Here is an 8,862-nt window from a genome sequence, read left to right as displayed (position 1 = left end):
ATATTTTTCTTCAAGGTATTTTAGTCTAGTATCACCAACAGTAGCCAGATGAAGTTTCATCAGTTCTTGACATGCTGAGAAGTTATCTCTATTAAGTTTTGGAATTTCTCTTTTGTAAGACATCCTGATCTTTTGCTTAGATCCTTGAAATATTCTCCTGAAAGTACCAAATGCTCTTACAAATTGTTGGAAATGAGAATGAAGTAACTGAGAGGGGGAGGGGGTGAATCAGTTACTTCAAAAACATTTCACAGTCCCTTAGATGTCTAAAAGTTTGATCTATTTTACAGATTACTGAAACTTGATATTGCAGCAAATAATAACAATCATTAAGAACTGATATCAAAACAATTCAACAAACTCAAACAATAGAGACACCAGATTTAACGTGGAAACCCAATATGGGAAAAACCACCAATGTAACTAGTTACTATTTTTCACTCTTCTGAAGTGAGCCTTGTTAGGAACCAACCCTGTTAAAGGTTACAAAAAAACACTGTTAGATGTGACCCTATTAGAGGATTTAAACACTCTGTTAGAAGTGGCCTTGCTAGAGGTCTTTAGAAAAATTCAACTGAATTGTCACCTTGTTAGAGGATTTACAAAATGGCTATTAAACCAACTCTATTAAGAGATTTGGATTCACTACTGCAAAGGTTATAAAGCAACAATGAAGTGACCTGAATAATATGCAACTTATCTTTTGCTGATTACAAATCTCTGTTCGGCTTGATTGGATCCTTACTGATCAAATACAACTTTACAACTCCTTTAATCCTTCATCAAGATTCGCTCAGTCTCCTCTTATCCAAGTATTTGCTTTCGCATCCTTGCCTCTCTTGTTCTTCACTTGTTTTTACACCTTTTTTCTCACACACTTTTACAACTTGAATAACTCTCTATATATTTTTTTTAGATTATCAAGTCGGCTCAAATAACTTGGAAAACAATTATTCCAACAGTCGGCTGAATTGCAAGATTTAAGAAATCCCTTTACTAGTCGACCCAGCACGGTAAACTCTGTTCAAAAATAATTCCTGTGTTAACCGACTGAGCCTGGTTAATACAGATAATTTCGTGAAATCCTTCAGTCACCGAGTGAACTCGGTAAGCACTGAGTTCCCTGTGATGACCGAGTGAGCTCGGTGAAACTGAATCCACTTTGATGACCGAGTGAGCTCGATGAAAACTAACTTCTCCATCTTTTCTTCGATGACTGATTGAGCTCGGTGAAAAATGACTTCTCCATCTTTCCTTTGATGATCGAGTGAGCTCGGTGAAAACTGACTTCTCCATCTTAACTTCGATGACCGAGTGAGCTCGATGAAAATTAACTTCTCCATCTTTCCTTCGATGACCGAGTGAGCTAGGTTATCATTGTCTAAACTCGGTTAACTAAGATTAAAGACTGATATGACATTTTGTGTGACATCAAGGACAACACTATCCAACACCCAGCCCACCTTGTTGTCGAGCTAGCTAGATCCAAATTAAGTCTTTGGATGTAGCTTGTGAAAATTGGGATGCAACTCTTAAAATTATTCTTGAGGTCCATAAATATTTCTTGGAAAAATACACTATCAGTGTATAGCCCATTGACATCAATGTCAAAAAGGGGGAGAAAGTTAGCTTAAACAAAAGGAGAGAAAGAGAGCTAACCTAAGATAGATTAAGAGCATGGAGGAGCAACCACAGACAACAAGCAAGTAAAAGAGTATTAGTTAAAGCATATCTACTCAGTAGGAGTAACATTTTTAGTATAGAATAGATCAAACAACTTAGGGAAAGTTATAAGATTTTGAGGTATAAGTTGTTGCAAAATTTTGATATTTTGAAATTTTGTATAGTAGTCGAATAAGAGATATGTTATGCTCGTAAATAATAAGGATATTAATGCATGACCAAGTGTTTTTGACACTGATGTCAAAGGGGGAAGATTGTTGATGAAATATTGGTTTTGATAAGTGAGTTTCTATACACTTAATTCATTTACTTAGTTCATGTCGAATAAGTAATATATGTCGAGCACAACATATATAAGATAGAGCATGCCGAGTCCACAGTGAGTGTCGAGTCACTCAAGTGCCAAGAAAATAGTGTATGCCAAATGATATAGGAGCTCAGTAAGCAGTAGATCCTGAATCATTTAGATCTCAAGTGATTGTATAGAAATCAATATATGCAGAGCATCAAAGACTTTAGATGCTAAGTAACACAATTTTGTCATAATTTTTTATAATGGCACAAACTACTATGTAAACCATTTTTGAGCCAACTTATAGATTGAATTATAGTATTTTGATGATAAGGATGAACCTTAAGTTGGAATTCCTATGTATTATATGCATCCAATCAGGAAAAGGAATGGTTTAGCCAGCAAAATGGATGAATCACAACTGTTGGATCATACCTAACCCTAAGTCACCTATAACTTCTTAAGAGGAAAAACCTTAAACTTAATATGTGCATAGAAGGAACAAAGAGAGAACTTTGCATGCACTTAAGGAGCATTCATGGTGATTTAGGTATTGTGATATGAAATTACATTTCTGAATCAATTAAAGGAGAATAGAGAAATGAAATAGTGAGTTTAGCAAAGAGACATCTGATGAAGAAGGAACAAGAATACATCAATTTAGAGGTGATCTATCATCAAGTAACAAAGTGCTAACCAAAACATCAATGTTAGGCCATTCTAATAGGTGTATCAATTAAATCTCTTAACAGAGTAGTCCTAACATGTTGTATTGAAATCCTCTAACAAGTTGCTTACTTTATTGTGAGTTAAAGTCCTTTAACAAGAAACACTTTTAGAAGGGTGTTGAAATACTTTAACAGGGTAAGACTTAACATTATTTGTAAGCTTTTAACAAGGAAAACCTTTCATAGGATAGATCATGTCTCATGATCGATCATTATAACCTTTATTAGATACACTTTATTACTACAGTAGTGAAGATTTGTGGTTGTCATCCCCACTGCAGTTTTACCTTCTCATTGGAGGGTTTCTAGGAAATCATATCTAATGTCATATATATGTGTGAATGATTACTTGTTTACATGATTTAGATGTACATGCTTTACATGGTATTTCAAGTTAACTTATTGAATGTATGAGATGGTTGTGTGTGAATGTTTAATGGGTCAAAGTTTAAACTACTGATTCACCCTTTGCCCCCACTCTCAGAAGTTCACCTTTCCTATTGTATTTCCAACAAAAAGTTATACTCTATGAAGTGAGTGACAAATTTCCATAGGTATTTTTTAGCCACATAAAAATTTATTATTTTAAGCCACAGAATAATTTTTGTGGGAGATTGAAAATTTGGTTCAAATAAATTCCCAAAAAAATATTAAACTCTATTCATAGTTTAAATAGAAATCATTTTCCAAATGTACAAGTGTCCATTTAGATCCAAAAAAAAGTGTTAACCCTTTTATCTTTTTTTTAGTACTTGATCTTTGATCATTATTATTTTGTATGTTATTTTCCTCATAAAATATTGAAAGTTAATTTTGAATGGTAAATAATACAAAGAACATCCATCTATTTTGTATTTTTTTATATACATCCATCCTACATATAATCATGTAGCTTTCCATTTTATCTATCATAGTTTTCATCATCCATTTATGTGTTTTACCCATTTGATCAATGGAGTAACATTCATATAGTTCCATCTAGTTCCATATACACATCTTTTTGCATCTATTTTCTCTCACATCTCTTTTCTAGATTTTTAGCTAAAGTAACTTTCAAGAAAAACAATCAAGGAAGCATTCATCCACTTTTCCATCCTTATTGTATCCTATCTATAGCAAATGCTAATTCTAGTATCATTTTCTTTAAAAATTTGTCATAAAAAGAATTATCTATTGGAATACTTTAGAATAGTAGGGGGATTTGAATCAATTATCTAGGGTCCAAATGTACAGATAAATTTTTTTAGTACATCAACTTATAGTTATGCATCCATTGATCATTCAATATCTTAAACATATATACGTATTGTTGTCCTAGGTCAAAATAACTTTGCATAAATGTAAACATGCAATACGAAAAAATCAATCAGACATTTTGACACAAGGATTTTACATGGAAACCCAAGTTGGGAAAAAATACTAGTAAAATGCTACCAATTTTCACTCTTCTAAAGTGAGCCTTGTGAGGAGTGAACCCTATTAAAAGTTACAATGCACACTTTTAAATGTGACCTAGTTAAAGGATTTCAATCACCCTGTTCAGAGTGAGCCTTGTTAGAGGACTTAAGAACTTTCAATTACAATATCACCATGTTAAAGGATTTACTAATTATTATTAGGTCAACCTTAGTCCAAAGGATTTATCCAATCTAATAAAACTATTAGAGAGTTACAATAGGAGTTGATCTAATAATAATAATAACTCACTTACAGATTATAGATCTTACATTCACTCATCCATTGTGCTTCACTTTCATCATCTGATAGCTTGTTCACCCTTTAAGCACTCATCACCTTAGCCTTCTTTCTTTTTATGCCAATTATAGACTCTTTCATTCCACCATCATATCAAGCAACACTCTTGACTTCTTTTCTTTCTCAAGTTCTCGTACATGCAACCTTTGCTTCTGGCTTGCTATCTCCTTATATAGAGAATTTAAGTCTTTTTCGACTTAACCAAAATCATCCATTCTAGGGTTAGGTTAGATTCGTTGCATCTACCCATCTTTCCATGTTAGTCCCTTCTATAAAATTTCTCTACAATCCTCTTTGAATTTGACCCAAAATGGTTTATTTTGAATTTTGTGCCACCAACTCATCATATTTATCTTACACATGCTTCACACAATTCAAGAAATCAACTTTGTCAACTTAGATTAGTTAAACCTTTGATCTAACTCATTTTACTGTCACTCAACAATAACACTATGTTTGCTCAAAAAACATTGTCTTATGATGCTCGATCAACACTCAGTTTCCCAACATACACTAAGTCTTTATTGATGCTCATCACATACTAACTTTCTTTACTTAGCACCAACTAGGTTTCTCCTACTCAACACATACTAAAATTACTACTCGCCTTCAACTAATTTCTTGCTTAGCCTGCACTAATTTGCTTGGCTTGGACTATCTTGTTAGTCAGACTTGTCAGACACATTTCTCTACTTAGCCTTCTTCTAGTTTTTTCTTAATTATTCTTCCATTATAGCTTTAAGTAGATAAACAATACACTATATCATCAATGTCTTGCTTGGTCTTAGTGGTCCTTTTATACACCAAATAACTCAAGATTTCTTTAGGTTCTCTTGTTATCCTATCTTCTAAAATTATCTTCATGAATCAAACAAATGATAGCATCTAGACCAAAGTAAGGAATTATTTGACCAACAAGTAGTGGGTTTGACATCAGCGACAAAATAATGACTATTCCATGATAGGTTTCCATCAATCTTCATCACTTCAACAATCTCCCTCTTTTGCATTGATGGAAAACCAATAACAACAACAATAGCAAAAAAGAAACTTTATACCTTTTATTGAAATCTCTCCCTCTATTAGTATGTGTGCCTTGCTCTGATTTCTCACTCATCTAGTCTTGTCCCTCTAAGAAAATCATTTTCCTCGCTTCTTTGATCTAGTCTCTCTCTAATATCTCCCTGATTATCTTATATCTACCTCAATATTTTCTTAGTATACTCTCCGTCTTTGACAAAAATGTCAAAGACTTGTCATCTATATATGTAGATATAATCAACTCAGGTTCTCCCTATGTCACCTTGCATGTGACTATAAATCTTCTAGTTTATCTCCTTCTTTACTTTAGTGAGGTCATAAAGTAAGATCCTCTACATCAAGTTATAGTTTATGATAGTCAACTCAGTTGATGCAAAGTATTATTCTTGCTTCTTAATTAGCTTTGGATAGGGGTATCACCCCTAGTCTACCTCTAAGATATTCATGTTCATCCTTAGGTAAAGCCTTTGTGAATATATTAGCTATCTATCCTTTTCTTTTTACATATTCCATTATCACTTCTTTATCTTGAACTAACTCTCTCAAGTAATGATACTTGATTGCAATTTTATTTGTCTTTCCATGCATCATAGGGTTCTTTGATATGTTTATAACACTTGTATTGTCATAGTAGATTACTTAAGGTTTAGTAATTTCCTCCTTCATTCCTTTAAGTAACTGCTTGATCCATACAATATCTATGCAATTCACTACAATAGCCACATAGCTAGCTTCAACAGTAGATTGTGAAATACAATTTATCTTCTTGCTAGTCCAAGTGATCAATCTCTTTCCTAAGAAAAATGGTCTGCCACTTGTAATCTTTCTGTCATCGATGTTTCTAGCCCAATCAAAATCTATATAGGCTCTCAATTCAAACTTGTCATTTTTTTGTAGTGTAGACCATAGTCTTCTATTCCTTTCAAGTATCTCATGATCCTTTTAACAATTATTAAATGAATCTCCATAGGATTTATAGAAAACCTTGCAACAATTCTAACAAATAATGCTATGTTAATTTTTCCATGAACTACTTATTGCAATTTTACAATCATAGACTTGTACAATGTTTGATTCACTTGAGCAGAATCATTAGTTTTGGATAGTTTGTGTCCTATCACCAGAGGAGTACTAACAAGTTTTGAATCTTCCATACCAAAATTCTTCAAGATTTCCTCAACATGCATGGATTAACTAATGTAAATACCATAGTTCATCTGATATACTTGTAGTCCAACAAACAACTTTATTTGTCCAAACATAGACATCTCAAACTCTTTATTCATTTCATTTGCAAATGTCTTACACAATGCATTTTTTCCTCCAAATATGACATCAACAAATATTTAAGCTACTAAAATTAATTTAGCTCCTTCTATCTTTAACTATAGATTGTTGTTGTCATTAGTCTTCTCAAAACCAGTCCTCACAAGATAGTTGTGAAGCCTTTCATAACATGCTCTGGGAGCTTGCTTCAAATCATATAAAGCTTTGTGGATTCTACATTCCATGTTGTTATTGTTTGGATCAACAAATCTTTCAGGTTGTTCTATGGAAACCTCCTCTTCCAGTATACCATTCAGAAATGTTGACTTAACATCCATTTGATAAAATTTAAATCCTTTGTACGCAAAGTGAGCAAACAAAGTTCATACTTCTTCCAATCTTGCAATAGGGACAAATGTCTCTCCATAGTCAATTCCTTTTTTTTATGTATATTCTTTGAAAACTAATCTTGCATTATTCCTTGTGACTTCACCATTCTCATCCAATTTGTTTCTATACAAACACTTGGTTCGAATTGCATTCTTGTTCTTAGGTGGGTGATCCCACAATAATGGGTGCTACTTTTGTGGCATGAACAAAATCAAACATGGATGGAAATTTTCGATTGTTTGCAATGTGAATATTAAGGAAACATTCACACAAACATTCCCTACATTGATGTTCACCCAAACATAATTAAATATAAACAAGCACATTCATGGGAACATATGTTACTATTTTCACTTTAAATTTTCCAATATTTTGGCAAATATGTTTGTGCAAACATATGTTCACATGAACATATTTTACATGTTAGTGCAAAGAAATGTTCACACAAACATATTTTTTATGTTCATGTGAACATATGTTTTTTTTTTTTAAATTCTACTTTCATAGAATTGTTTTATATGGTGTTTTAATCCTCAAAACTAGGATCAAATGATCTCCTACTGTAAATGAATAAATGTTAAATTGTTCTTTTTAGATCAAGCTTTCTAATGAAAATAATTCTAATACATATTATATCTAGTAAGACTTTCAAATATTAGTTTAACTCATTATAGGTTGATTAATGATTGAAGATCAACTGAGTTCAACACTTCAAGAAAATTTGATTTATGATATATTGAGTTCACGTTATCCTTGTCAAAATGAAAGTATATCTAAATTATGATTGATGTCACTTCAAAACTTCATAAACTATACAATATTAAACCAAATTGAATCAAACCAAATGCATCCTCTAGATACTGACATTACAAATCCAACATTCAAAGGATTACTTCATTATCATTTTTATAATAAAATTTATGCTTGTCAAAATGAATTTCACTCTTTAAAAATTTTGATTTTTCATATGTACCACTTTTCGAGGGAGAACCAATTTTTGACTTAATTTTTTTTTTTTTTTTAAATTAAAAACTATGGTTACAAAATAGGAAAAGAGTACTAGAAATCACTAGTTTATGTCATCTTTAAATTATTTATATTTTTTGAGATATAGTCATTCAAATGTGAGGTTTTTCTCAAAAATATTGATTTTAGTTTCAAAATTGGATGTTTTGTTCATCTCAACTTGATCAATTTCTTCTTTGATGGTTTGAATCCAGTCTTCATCCTCTAATGCATCCTTCAGTGAATTAGGCTCATGCATGCTTAACAAACATGTGTCATTTGTCAACCTATTCCTTGTCATTGGTCTATCTTCTTTATCTCTAATAATTTTTCCAACACAGTGATGTCTTCTGACATACTTTGAAAACCTTGGCTCATCTCTCCTTTCAACATTGGGTATTTCATGAAGTTCAATTCAAGATTCATTATGCACTTCAATATCAGGTAACTCAACATTCCTTTCAAGTAAATTGATCTCAGTATCAAAATGCACCTTGGCCTGTGACTGCAACTCAGCTCCTAAATGTAACTCAACATCCATTGTATGTGACTCAACAATCACTAATTCTTATTGACTAACAACTTGGTTTGCAAAATTATCAGCATTAGTAGGCATGTCTTCATAGTACATACATAATGGTTATGTAATCTTTAGGTTCCTTCTTTGATTCATCTTCATGCACTTTTGTATATTCATCAAAC

The sequence above is a fragment of the Cupressus sempervirens genome, chromosome 10 (assembly GCF_028749045.1).
Source record: "Cupressus sempervirens isolate cs-2001-9-10 chromosome 10, ASM2874904v1, whole genome shotgun sequence".
NCBI classification, from domain to species: domain Eukaryota; kingdom Viridiplantae; phylum Streptophyta; class Pinopsida; order Cupressales; family Cupressaceae; genus Cupressus; species Cupressus sempervirens.
This window is presented reverse-complemented; position numbering follows the sequence as displayed.